This window comes from Protomyctophum parallelum, assembly GCF_964188405.1.
Source record: "Protomyctophum parallelum genome assembly, chromosome: 2".
Lineage (NCBI taxonomy): Eukaryota > Metazoa > Chordata > Actinopteri > Myctophiformes > Myctophidae > Protomyctophum > Protomyctophum parallelum.
Window position 1 is genome coordinate 31,974,861 of NC_139699.1, and position 14,224 is coordinate 31,989,084.

The window sequence follows — 14,224 nt, forward strand, 5'->3', positions numbered from 1 at the left end:
TTTTTTTTCTCCAAAATTTCAAAAAACGATGGGCTATAACCCATGTTTTTTTTTTTTTTTTTTTTTTTTTTCAAATCCTCAAAAATGATGAAAAACGGCGTGCTATAGTATGCCGTACGGTATGGGCTATAGCCCATGTTAGAAAATGATGAAAAACGAGGTTATTCTTTTTTTCAAAATTTCAAAAAACGATGGGCTATAACCCATGTTTTTTTGTTTTTGTTTTTTTTTAATCCTCAAAAATGATGAAAAACGGCGTGCTATAGTATGCCGTACGGTATGGGCTATAGCCCATGTTCAGAAATGATGAAAAACAAGGTTTATTTATTTTTTAAATTTCAAAAAACGATGGGCTATAACCCATGTTTTTTTTCTTTTTTCAAATCCTCAAAAATGATAAAAAACGGTGTGCTATAGTATGCCGTACGGTATGGGCTATAGCCCATGTTCAAAAATGAGGAAAAACGAGGTTATTCTTTTTTTCAAAATTTCAAAAAACTATGGGCTATAACCCATGTTTTTTTTTTCTTTTTTTTTAAATCCTCAAAAATGATGAAAAACGGCGTGCTATAGTATGCCGTACGGTATGGGCTATAGCCCATGTTCAAAAATGATGAAAAACGAGGTTATTTTTTTTCTCCAAAATTTAAAAAAACGATGGGCTATAACCCATGTTTTTTTTTTGTTTTTTTTGTTTTTTTTAATCCTCAAAAATGATGAAAAACGGCGTGCTATAGTATGCCGTACGGTATGGGCTATATAGTCCAGGCATTCTAGCTCATTTTGGACCTAAAATCAAAAGTAATTGTAACAAAAGATTTTTTTTCACAGACCATTTCTATGAGGTCTCCAGAACAACATACTAAAAGTCCCAAGAAATCCCAGTTGGGGAAATATGTTTCATTGGCATCAATACAAGATGTCCACCAATAAGATATTCTCAAAAGAATGCATGGCCAATTACCAATATTGGAATAAATTCCTTACCAATAAGTAATTGAAACTGTTTTTTTTCACAGACCATTTCTATGAAGTCTCCAGAACAACATATTAAAAGTCCCAAGAAGTCGTAGTTGTAGAAATATGTTAAATTGGCATCAATCCAAAATGGCCACTAACTGGGACTATTATCAGGAAAAAATGCCATATACCAAGAGGTCATAATTTCCTTCTTCACAGACCATTTCTATGAAGTCATCAGAACACCATACTAAAAGTCCTAGGAAATCCTAGCTGTGGAAATATGTTTAATTGGCGTCAATCCATGCAGGATGTCTGCCAATTAGTGGCTCAGCAGCAGAGGCTCAGAGGTAGTGTGGCCGAATGGGAACCGCAAGTTTCCCAGTTCGAACCTGGGCTCCCCCAGAGTTAGTGACAAAGTGTCCTTGAGCAAGACGCTGAACCCCTGATTGCATCTGCAGGTTGGTGCCTTGCATGGTTCCCTCCACCATCTGTGTGTGAATTGGTGAATGTAATGCACAATCTATGTAAAACGCCTATGTAAAACGCGCTAATATTTACCCAAATTATGACGGGCACAATTTTCATTCGTCTGAGATTTCAATTGACTTCCAAATATATTTTGAGCTGAGGATATTCAGATACAATACTGTGTATTTTAGCCATTTTGAACCAATATAACTGAAGGCTGTTATTATCATGTTCTATCTAGACTATAGAACACGCTGCCATCAGTAGGCCTATACACGATCATCATTTTGTTTAGCACTTTGTTCGTTATAAGCTAACAAGCCAAATGGGCATTACATTTATAACTAACATTAATGTTAGATTAATGTTAGATTAATAATCGTTATCATTTTTCCAGAAACACAAACAATTTAGTTGCCACTCACCTATTAATTACTTTCCAAAACTGAAACTAAATAAGAATAGTTACAATATAATGATAATAATAATAGTAATAATAGTAATAATAATAATAATACTCAGTTCTATTGACTTCAAAGGCATTTGACTCGAGACGACATACCAAAGTAGTCCTGACAGACTGTTGTCCGCACAGACTAGACTAGACTATGCGGACAACATCAGCCTGCTCTCCGACAACGTGGAACAAGCACACCTTTTTTCCAACAGTACTCCTACAGATGTTGTCCAAAAAACATGCAAATGACATCAAAAACAGCCGATCTACGAGGTCATGCTGCAAAACTGTGTGCACCAAAAACAGCCGATCTACAAGATCACGCTGCTATAGGAGGTTATCACCTATAACATCTCACCAGAACATCCACCTCTGACAACAACAGGAGGCACTGTGCTGAAGGAAGTCAAGGACTTCAAGTAACTGGGCTCATGGGTCAACTGAACGGAGCAAGATCTGAAAGTGAGGAAGGCACTTGCATGGAGGTCCCTGAACGGCATGGTCAGTGTATGGATCTCCCTCCAACCTCCCCTGTGAGATCAAACTCAGCTTCTTCTATGCAACGGTGGAGTCTGTTCCTCTATGGCAGTGAATGCTGGACCCTGAAGCCAACCCTGCAGAAGTCTCTAGACGGGTGCTACACCAGAATGGACCCTGAAGCCAACCCTGCAGAAGGTTCTAGACGGGTGCTACACCAGAATGGACCCTGAAGCCAACCCTGCAGAAGGTTCTAGACGGGTGCTACACCAGAATGGACCCTGAAGCCAACCCTGCAGAAGGTTTTAGACGGGTGCTACACCAGAATGGACCCTGAAGCCAACCCTGCAGAAGGTTTTAGACGGGTGCTACACCAGAATGGACCCTGAAGCCAACCCTGCAGAAGGTTTTAGACGGGTGCTACACCAGAATGGACCCTGAAGCCAACCCTGCAGAAGGTTCTAGACGGGTGCTACACCAGAATGGACCCTGAAGCCAACCCTCCAGAAGGTTCTAGACGGGTGCTACACCAGAATGGACCCTGAAGCCAACCCTGCAGAAGGTTTTAGACGGGTGCTACACCAGAATGGACCCTGAAGCCAACCCTGCAGAAGGTTTTAGACGGGTGCTACACCAGAATGGACCCTGAAGCCAACCCTCCAGAAGGTTCTAGGCGGGTGCTACACCAGAATGGACCCTGAAGCCAACCCTCCAGAAGGTTCTAGACGGGTGCTACACCAGAATGGACCCTGAAGTCAACCCTGCAGAAGTCTCTCAACATGTTACCAACAAGATTCTGTAGCCAGTCGACTAAAGAGCCATGGCCCAATGGGCGAGTAGTAACGCAGCACTGTATAGCCTACAGTTGTCCGCCCCACCTGGAAGCGCGTCCACGCGTGCCAGCCAGGAGCTAGGCTCGACTGACTGGGGGACCTCCACCCCAGGGAGACTGACAGAGCTGCCGACTACTATAAAGGTCTGTGTCGCCTGCGGGAACATACTTGTAGAGGTTAACCATACACACCGCTGCCACCAATGTAGCCACGGCCGGGGCGGGAGATGAACCCGGGTTCCCCATTCCACAGGCACATACGTTACCAGTCATGGACGAATGAGCCATGGCCCAATGGGCGAATAGTAACACAGCACTGTATAGCCTACAATTCAGTATGAGGGGATACCACCCTGAGCCAGACAATGTCAGCCAGGAGAATGAGACTATACCTGTAGCAGGACATTGGCATCAAGAACTGCCAGCCAGCAAATTGGTGCTGTGGGAACCAATACACAGGCATTGGTCACAAGGACGTCCCACACTAACATATGTGGATGTACAAAATAACTACTCAGGAGCGCAAAGTACCAACACCGGGACAATGGAGTCTGAGGAGATGTTCCCCGGTTCCCCCGTTAGTCTAGTCTCTAGACTTGATAGCACTTTAGTTGGTAGGTGGTATAGTTGCCAGGTTCTAATTTGTTTCCAATTTTATACAGAGGATTTACTCTCGGCAGCTTGAATTCTTGTAGGACTCTGACTAATACATTTGTAATATAGTTCGTCAACCAACAATTGGTATGGTGAAAAACATTGCACAAATAACTATGAGCTGTATCCAATTAAACTGCAACCCATTTTGTATTAACCACTCTGTCCCAAAATAAATCACTTAAAATCATTCAAATGTATGCCATTTTATAATAATGTGGTGGCTATTTTGGATTGATGCCGAGTAAATGATGTGTGGTGAAAGAAATCCTGTTACAATTAGCATTTGGCCAGGAATTTATTCTAATATTGGCAATTTTTCTTATAATAGTCTCAATTGGTGGACATCTTGGATTAATGCAATTAAACATATTTCCGCAACCGGAATTTCTTGGGACTTTTAGTATGTTGTTCTAGACACCTCTAAGAAATGATGTGTGGTGAAAAAAATCCTGTTACAATTACCTCTTGGCCAGGAATTTATTCTAAGAATGGCAATATTTCTGATAATGGTGTCAATTGGCAGACATCATGGATTGATGCCAATTAAACATATGTCTGCAACTAGGATTACTTAGGACTTTTAGTATGGTGTTCTGGAGACTTCATAGAAATGGTCTGTGCAGAAAAAAATCTGTTAAAATTACCTGATGGTCAAAAATGTATTCCAAGATTGGCCAAATAAGCCCAATTGGCGGCCATTTTGGATTAATGCAATTAAACATATTTCCCCAACTGGGATTTCTTGGGACTTTTAGTATGTTGTTCTGGAGACCTCATAGAAATGGTCTGTGAAGAAAAATCTTTTGTTACAATTACTTTTGATTGAAACGCTATTTTGCCTGGACTATATAGCCCATGTTCAGAAATGATGAAAAACAAGGTTTATTTATTTTTTTAATTTCAAAAAACGATGGGCTATAACCCATGTTTTTTTTCTTTTTTCAAATCCTCAAAAATGATGAAAAACGGTGTGCTATAGTATGCCGTACGGTATGGGCTATAGCCCATGTTCAAAAATGAGGAAAAACGAGGTTATTCTTTTTTTCAAAATTTCAAAAAACGATGGGCTATAACCCATGTTTTTTTTTTCTTTTTCTTTTTTTTCAAATCCTCAAAAATGATAAAAAACGGCGTGCTATAGTATGCCGTACGGTATGGGCTATAGCCCATGTTCAGAAATGATGAAAAACAAGGTAATTTTTTTTTCAAAATTTCAAAAAACGATGGGCTATAGGGGAGGATGGGGGAAGATGAACCTTCGGGTAAGTTGAACCACCCCCTGTATCTTTAAAACTACACACATGAGTTGTCATGTGACCTCAAAATCAGGACACACCCACCATTTCAACCTGACTATGAAGATGAGAGACACATGGACAAAGTGGAAAGTACATTTATACACAAAAAAGTGTTTTTTGCTGGTCAAAGTAAAAAAATAAACTTTTCTGGAATAATCATTTTTATATTAAAGCAAAAGCACCCAGGTCTAAACTTATATATCATGCATGTTGGTGATATACCAATGTATAAAACCCATGTGAATCATTTAGCTAAACATTAGCCTGGAGCATTAAGCTAGCCATGTTTTGTCAAAAAGTGGCCATGGGGCAAGTTGAACCAATTCCTTGGGGTAAATTGAGCCAATTTTCTTAATGTGAATCACCATTCATATTTTTGTATTAAGTATTAGCTACTCAAATTATACTGAATGACCTTTAATTTGGATGTTTGCAAATGTTTGCAAATTTGCTATATTGTATTAACAATATTGCAAATATTATAAGGTTCTGAATAACAAACTTTATTTAATTGTCTTTATATTGTTTAAATAATAAATAAACAGATAAATAAGACTATTTGCAAAAGGGAAAACTGTTATTAAATTATTTTCAATACGTGAATACATTATCTGTTCAAGTTTAAGCTCTTTACATTAAAATATCATGTAGTTCAATTTTGGATCAACTTACCCCTTACCTGGGGCAAATTGAGCCACTTTTTTTTTTTTTTTTTTAAAGGTCATATTTTCATGGCCCTTTGTCATAGCTGCTTACTCATCATTTCAATTGATAGAGGACATCCTGAAATATGTGTAGATCATTAGATTTGACTGCCATCTCATTTTGCCTTGCTTCCAGGACAACTTAAGTAAAAAGTGGTTCATCTTCCCCCATCCTCCCCTAACCCATGTTTTTTTTTTTCTTTTTTCTTTTTTTTTAAATCCTCAAAAATGATGAAAAACGGCGTGCTATAGTATGCCGTACGGTATGGGCTATAGCCCATGTTCAAAAATGCTGAAAAACGAGCTTTTTTTTTTTTTTTTTTAATTTAAAAAAACGATGGGCTATAACCCATGTTTTTTTTTTTTATCCTCAAAAATGATGAAAAACTGTGTGCTATAGTATGCCGTACGGTATGGGCTATAGCCCATGATCAAAAATGATGAAAAACGAGGTTATTCTTTTTTTCAACATTTCAAAAAACGATGGGCTACAACCCATGTTTTTTTTCTTTTTTCAAATCCTCAAAAATGATGAAAAACGGCGTGCTATAGTATGCCGTACGGTATGGGCTATAGCCCATGTTCAGAAATGATGAAAAACTAGGTAATTTTTTTTTTTCAAAATTTCAAAAAACGATGGGCTATAACCCATGTTGTTTTTTTGTTTTGTTTTTTTTAATCCTCAAAAATGATGAAAAACGGCGTGCTATAGTATGCCGTACGGTATGGGCTATAGCCCATGTTCAGAAATGATGAAAAACGAGGTAATTCTTTTTTTCAACATTTCAAAAAACGATGGGCTATAACCCATGTTTATTTGTTGTTTTTTTTCCTTTTTTTTCAAATCCTCAAAAATGATGAAAAACGGCGTGCTATAGTATGCCGTACGGTATGGGCTATAGCCCATGTTCAGAAATGATGAAAAACAAGGTTATTTTTTTTTTCTAAATTTCAAAAAACGATGGGCTATAACCCATGTTTTTTTTTTTTTATCCTCAAAAATGATGAAAAACGGTGTGCTATAGTATGCCGTACGGTATGGGCTATAGCCCATGTTCAAAAATGATGAAAAACGAGGTTATTCTTTTTTTCAACATTTCAAAAAACGATGGGCTACAACCCATGTTTTTTTTCTTTTTTCAAATCCTCAAAAATGATGAAAAACGGCGTGCTATAGTATGCCGTACGGTATGGGCTATAGCCCATGTTCAGAAATGATGAAAAACTAGGTAATTTCTTTTTTTCAAAATTTCAAAAAACGATGGGCTATAACCCATGTTGTTTTTTTGTTTTGTTTTTTTTAATCCTCAAAAATGATGAAAAACGGCGTGCTATAGTATGCCGTACGGTATGGGCTATAGCCCATGTTCAGAAATGATGAAAAACGAGGTAATTTTTTTTTTCAAAATTTCAAAAAACGATGGGCTATAACCCATGTTTATTTGTTGTTTTTTTTCCTTTTTTTTCAAATCCTCAAAAATGATGAAATACGGCGTGCTATAGTATGCCGTACGGTATGGGCTATAGCCCATGTTCAAAAATGATGAAAAACTAGGTTATTTTTTTTTCAAAATTTCAAAAAACGATGGGCTATAACCCATGTTTTTTTTTTTTTTCAAATCCTCAAAAATGATGAAAAACGGCGTGCTATTTTCCCAAAATTTCAAAAAACGATGGGCTATAACCATTTTTTTTTCATTTTTTTCAAATCCTCAAAAATGATGAAAAACGGCGTGCTATAGTATGCCGTACGGTATGGGCTATTGCCCATGTTCAGAAATGATGAAAAACAAGGTAATTATTTTTTTCAAAATTTCAAAAAACGATGGGCTATAACCCATGTTTTTTTTTTTTTTTTCATTTTTTTTAAATCCTCAAAAATGATGAAAAACGGCGTGCTATAGTATGCCGTACGGTATGAGCTATAGCCCATGATCAAAAATGATGAAAAACGAGGTTATTCTTTTTTTCAACATTTCAAAAAACGATGGGCTATAACCCATGTTTTTTTTTTTTTATCCTCAAAAATGATGAAAAACGGTGTGCTATAGTATGCCGTACGGTATGGGCTATAGCCCATGTTCAAAAATGATGAAAAACGAGGTTATTCTTTTTTTCAACATTTCAAAAAACGATGGGCTATAACCCATGTTTTTTTTTTTTTTTCAAATCCTCAAAAATGATGAAAAACTGCGTGCTATTTTCCCAAAATTTCAAAAAACGATGGGCTATAACCATTTTTTTTTTCATTTTTTCATTTTTTTCAAATCCTCAAAAATGATGAAAAACGGCGTGCTATAGTATGCCGTACGGTATGGGCTATAGCCCATGTTCAAAAATGATGAAAAACAAGGTTAATATTTTTTTTTCTAAATTTCAAAAAACGATGGGCTATAACCCATGTTTTTTTTTGTTTTTTTAATCCTCAAAAATGATGAAAAATGGCGTGCTATAGTATGCCGTACGGTATGGGCTATTGCCCATGTTCAGAAATGATGAAAAACAAGGTAATTATTTTTTTCAAAATTTCAAAAAACGATGGGCTATAACCCATGTTTTTTTTTTCTTTTTTCATTTTTTTTAAATCCTCAAAAATGATGAAAAACGGCGTGCTATAGTATGCCGTACGGTATGAGCTATAGCCCATGATCAAAAATGATGAAAAACGAGGTTATTCTTTTTTTCAACATTTCAAAAAACGATGGGCTATAACCCATGTTTTTTCTTTTTTTTTTTTTTTTCAAATCCTCAAAAATGATGAAAAACTGCGTGCTATAGTATGCCGTACGGTATGGCCTATAGCCCATGTTCAGAAATGATGAAAAACAAGGTTATTTTTTTTTCAAAATTTCAAAAAACGATGGGCTATAACCCATGTTTTTTTTTTCTTTTTTTTTTTTTCTTTTTTTAATCCTCAAAAATTATGAAAAACGGCGTGCTATATTATGCCGTACGGTATGGGCTATAGCCCATGTTCAAAAATAATGAAAAACGAGGTTATTTCTTTTTTTCAAAATTTCAAAAAACGATGGGCTATAACCCATGTTTGGTTTTTTTTATCCTCAAAAATGATGAAAAACGGTGTGCTATAGTATGCCGTACGGTATGGGCTATAGCCCATGTTCAAAAATGATGAAAAACGAGGTTATTCTTTTTTTCAACATTTCAAAAAACGATGGGCTATAACCCATGTTTTTTTTTTTTTTTTTAAATCCTCAAAAATGATGAAAAACTGCGTGCTATTTTCGCAAAATTTCAAAAAACGATGGGCTATAACCATTTTTTTTTCATTTTTTCATTTTTTTCAAATCCTCAAAAATGATGAAAAACGGCGTGCTATAGTATGCCGTACGGTATGGGCTATAGCCCATGTTCAAAAATGATGAAAAACAAGGTTAATATTTTATTTTCTAAATTTCAAAAAACGATGGGCTATAACCCATGTTTTTTTTTGTTTTTTTAATCCTCAAAAATGATGAAAAACGGCGTGCTATAGTATGCCGTACGGTATGGGCTATAGCCCATGTTCAAAAATGATGAAAAACAAGGTTAAATTTATTTTCTAAATTTCAAAAAACGATGGGCTATAACCCATGTTTTTTTTTTGTTTTTTTTTCATATCCTCAAAAATGATGAAAAACGGCGTGCTATAGTATGCCGTACGGTATGGGCTATAGCCTATGTTCAAAAATGATGAAAAACAAGGTTAATTTAATTTTCAAAATTTATATTTCAAAATTTCAAAAAACGATGGGCTATAACCCATGTTTTTTTTTGTTGTTTTTCTTCAAATCCTCAAAAATGAAGAAAAACGGCGTGCTATAGTATGCCGTACGATATGGGCTATAGCCCATGGTCCAAAATGATGAAAAACGAGGATAATATTTTTTTTTCTAAATTTCAAAAAACGATGGGCTATAACCCATGTTTTGTTTTTTTTTCATTTTTTTTAAATCCTCAAAAATGATGAAAAACGGCATGCTATAGTATGCCGCATGACATGGGCTATAGCCCATGGTCAAAAATTATGAAAATCGAGGATTATTTTTTTCTTCAAAATTTCAAAAAACGATGGGCTATAACCCATGTTTTTTTGTAGTTTTTTCTCATTTTTTTCAAATCCTCAAAAATGATGAAAAACGGCGTGCTATAGTATGCCGTACGGTATGGGCTATAGCCCATGTTCAAAAATGATGAAAAACGAGGTTATTTTTTTTCAAATTTTCAAAAAACGATGGGCTATAACCCATGTTTTTTTTTTTGTTTTTTTTTTCAAATCCTCAAAAATGAGGAAAAACGGCGTGCTATAGTATGCTGTACGGTATGGGCTATAGCCCATGTTAAAAAATTATGAAAAACGAGGTTATTTTTTTTCTCCAAATTTTCAAAAAACGATGGGCTATAACCCATGTTTTTTTTTTCTTTTTCAAATCCTCAAAAATGATGAAAAACGGCGTGCTATTTTCCCAAAATTTCAAAAAACGATGGGCTATAACCCATTTTTTTTTCTTTTTTTCCACATCCTCAAAAATGATGAAAAACGGCGTGCTATAGTATGCCGTACGGTATGGGCTATAGCCCATGTTCAAAAATGATGAAAAACAAGGTTAATTTTATTTTCTAAATTTCAAAAAACGATGGGCTATAACCCATGTTTTTTTTTTGTTTTTTTTTCATATCCTCAAAAATGATGAAAAACGGCGTGCTATAGTATGCCGTACGGTATGGGCTATAGCCCATGTTCAAAAATGATGAAAAACAAGGTTAATTTAATTTTCAAAATTTATATTTCAAAATTTCAAAAAACGATGGGCTATAACCCATGTTTTTTTTTGTTGTTTTTCTTCAAATCCTCAAAAATGAAGAAAAACGGCGTGCTATAGTATGCCGTACGATATGGGCTATAGCCCATGGTCCAAAATGATGAAAAACGAGGATAATATTTTTTTTTCTAAATTTCAAAAAACGATGGGCTATAACCCATGTTTGTTTTTTTTTTCATTTTTTAAAAATCCTCAAAAATGATGAAAAACGGCATGCTATAGTATGCCGCATGACATGGGCTATAGCCCATGGTCAAAAATTATGAAAATCGAGGATTATTTTTTTCTTCAAAATTTCAAAAAACGATGGGCTATAACCCATGTTTTTTTGTAGTTTTTTTCTCATTTTTTTCAAATCCTCAAAAATGATGAAAAACGGCGTGCTATAGTATGCCGTACGGTATGGGCTATAGCCCATGTTCAAAAATGATGAAAAACGAGGTTATTTTTTTTTCAAATTTTCAAAAAACGATGGGCTATAACCCATGTTTTTTTTTTTGTTTTTTTTTTAAAATCCTCAAAAATGAGGAAAAACGGCGTGCTATAGTATGCTGTACGGTATGGGCTATAGCCCATGTTAAAAAATTATGAAAAACGAGGTTATTTTTTTTCTCCAAATTTTCAAAAAACGATGGGCTATAACCCATGTTTTTTTTTTCTTTTTCAAATCCTCAAAAATGATGAAAAACGGCGTGCTATTTTCCCAAAATTTCAAAAAACGATGGGCTATAACCCCTTTTTTTTTCATTTTTTCCACATCCTCAAAAATGATGAAAAACGGCGTGCTATAGTATGCCGTACGGTATGGGCTATAGCCCATGTTAAAAAATGATGAAAAACAAGGTTAATTTTATTTTCAAAATTTCAAAAAACGATGGGCTATAACCTATGTTTTTTTTGTTTTTTTTTCATATCCTCAAAAATGATGAAAAACGGCGTGCTATAGTATGCCGTACGGTATGGGCTATAGCCCATGTTCAAAAATGATGAAAAACAAGGTTAATTTTATTTTCAAAATTTATATTTCAAAATTTCAAAAAACGATGGGCTATAACCCATGTTTTTTTTTGTTGTTTTTCTTCAAATCCTCAAAAATGAAGAAAAACGGCGTGCTATAGTATGCCGTACGGTATGGGCTATAGCCCATGTTCAAAAATGATGAAAAACAAGGTTAATTTTATTTTCAAAATTTCAAAAAACGATGGGCTATAACCCATGTTTTTTTTTGTTTTTTTTTCATATCCTCAAAAATGATGAACAACGGCGTGCTATAGTATGCCGTACGGTATGGGCTATAGCCCATGTTCAAAAATGATGAAAAACAAGGTTAATTTTATTTTCAAAATTTATATTTCAAAATTTCAAAAAACGATGGGCTATAACCCATGTTTTTTTTTGTTGTTTTTCTTCAAATCCTCAAAAATGAAGAAAAACGGCGTGCTATAGTATGCCGTACGATATGGGCTATAGCCCATGGTCCAAAATGATGAAAAACGAGGATAATATTTTTTTTTCTAAATTTCAAAAAACGATGGGCTATAACCCATGTTTTGTTTTGTTTTCATTTTTTTTAAATCCTCAAAAATGATGAAAAACGGCATGCTATAGTATGCCGCATGACATGGGCTATAGCCCATGGTCAAAAATTATGAAAATCGAGGATTATTCTTTTCTTCAAAAGTTCAAAAAACGATGGGCTATAACCCATGTTGTTTTTTTTGTTTTTTTGTTTTTTTTTCAAATCCTCAAAAATGATGAAAAACGGCGTGCTATAGTATGCCGTACGGTATGGGCTATAGCCCATGTTCAGAAATGATGAAAAACGAGGTAAACTTCTTTTTTTCCAAAATTTCAAAAAACGATGGGCTATAACCCATGTTTTTTTGTTGTTTTTTTCCCATTTTTTTCAAATCCTCAAAAATGATGAAAAACGGCGTGCTATAGTATGCCGTACGGTATGGGCTATAGCCCATGTTCAAAAATGATGAAAAACGAGGTTATTTTTTTTTCAAATTTTCAAAAAACGATGGGCTATAACCCATGTTTTTTTTTGTTTTTTTTTTTTCAAATCCTCAAAAATGAGGAAAAACGGCGTGCTATAGTATGCTGTACGGTATGGGCTATAGCCCATGTTAAAAAATGTAGAAAAACGAGGTTATTTTTTTTCTCCAAATTTTCAAAAAACGATGGGCTATAACCCATGTTTTTTTTTTCTTTTTCAAATCCTCAAAAATGATGAAAAACGGCGTGCTATTTTCCCAAAATTTCAAAAAACGATGGGCTATAACCCATTTTTTTTTCATTTTTTCCACATCCTCAAAAATGATGAAAAACGGCGTGCTATAGTATGCCGTACGGTATGGGCTATAGCCCATGTTCAAAAATGATGAAAAACAAGGTTAATTTTATTTTCAAAATTTATATTTCAAAATTTCAAAAAACGATGGGCTATAACCCATGTTTTTTTTGTTGTTTTTCTTCAAATCCTCAAAAATGAAGAAAAACGGCGTGCTATAGTATGCCGTACGATATGGGCTATAGCCCATGGTCCAAAATGATGAAAAACGAGGATAATATTTTTTTTTCTAAATTTCAAAAAACGATGGGCTATAACCCATGTTTTGTTTTTTTTTCATTTTTTTAAAATCCTCAAAAATGATGAAAAACGGCATGCTATAGTATGCCGCATGACATGGGCTATAGCCCATGGTCAAAAATTATGAAAATCGAGGATTATTCTTTTCTTCAAAAGTTCAAAAAACGATGGGCTATAACCCATGTTGTTTTTTTTGTTTTTTTGTTTTTTTTTCAAATCCTCAAAAATGATGAAAAACGGCGTGCTATAGTATGCCGTACGGTATGGGCTATAGCCCATGTTCAGAAATGATGAAAAACGAGGTAAACTTCTTTTTTTCCAAAATTTCAAAAAACGATGGGCTATAACCCATGTTTTTTTGTTGTTTTTTTCCCATTTTTTTCAAATCCTCAAAAATGATGAAAAACGGCGTGCTATAGTATGCCGTACGGTATGGGCTATAGCCCATGTTCAAAAATGATGAAAAACGAGGTTATTTCTTTTTCAAATTTTCAAAAAACGATGGGCTATAACCCATGTTTTTTTTTTTTTTTTTTTTTTTAAATCCTCAAAAATGAGGAAAAACGGCGTGCTATAGTATGCTGTACGGTATGGGCTATAGCCCATGTTAAAAAATGTAGAAAAACGAGGTTATTTTTTTTCTCCAAATTTTCAAAAAACGATGGGCTATAACCCATGTTTTTTTTTCTTTTTCAAATCCTCAAAAATGATGAAAAACGGCGTGCTATTTTCCCCAAATTTCAAAAAACGATGGGCTATAACCCATTTTTTTTTCATTTTTTCCACATCCTCAAAAATGATGAAAAACGGCGTGCTATAGTATGCCGTACGGTATGGGCTATAGCCCATGTTAAAAAATGATGAAAAACAAGGTTAATTTTATTTTCAAAATTTCAAAAAACGATGGGCTATAACCTATGTTTTTTTTGTTTTTTTTTCATATCCTCAA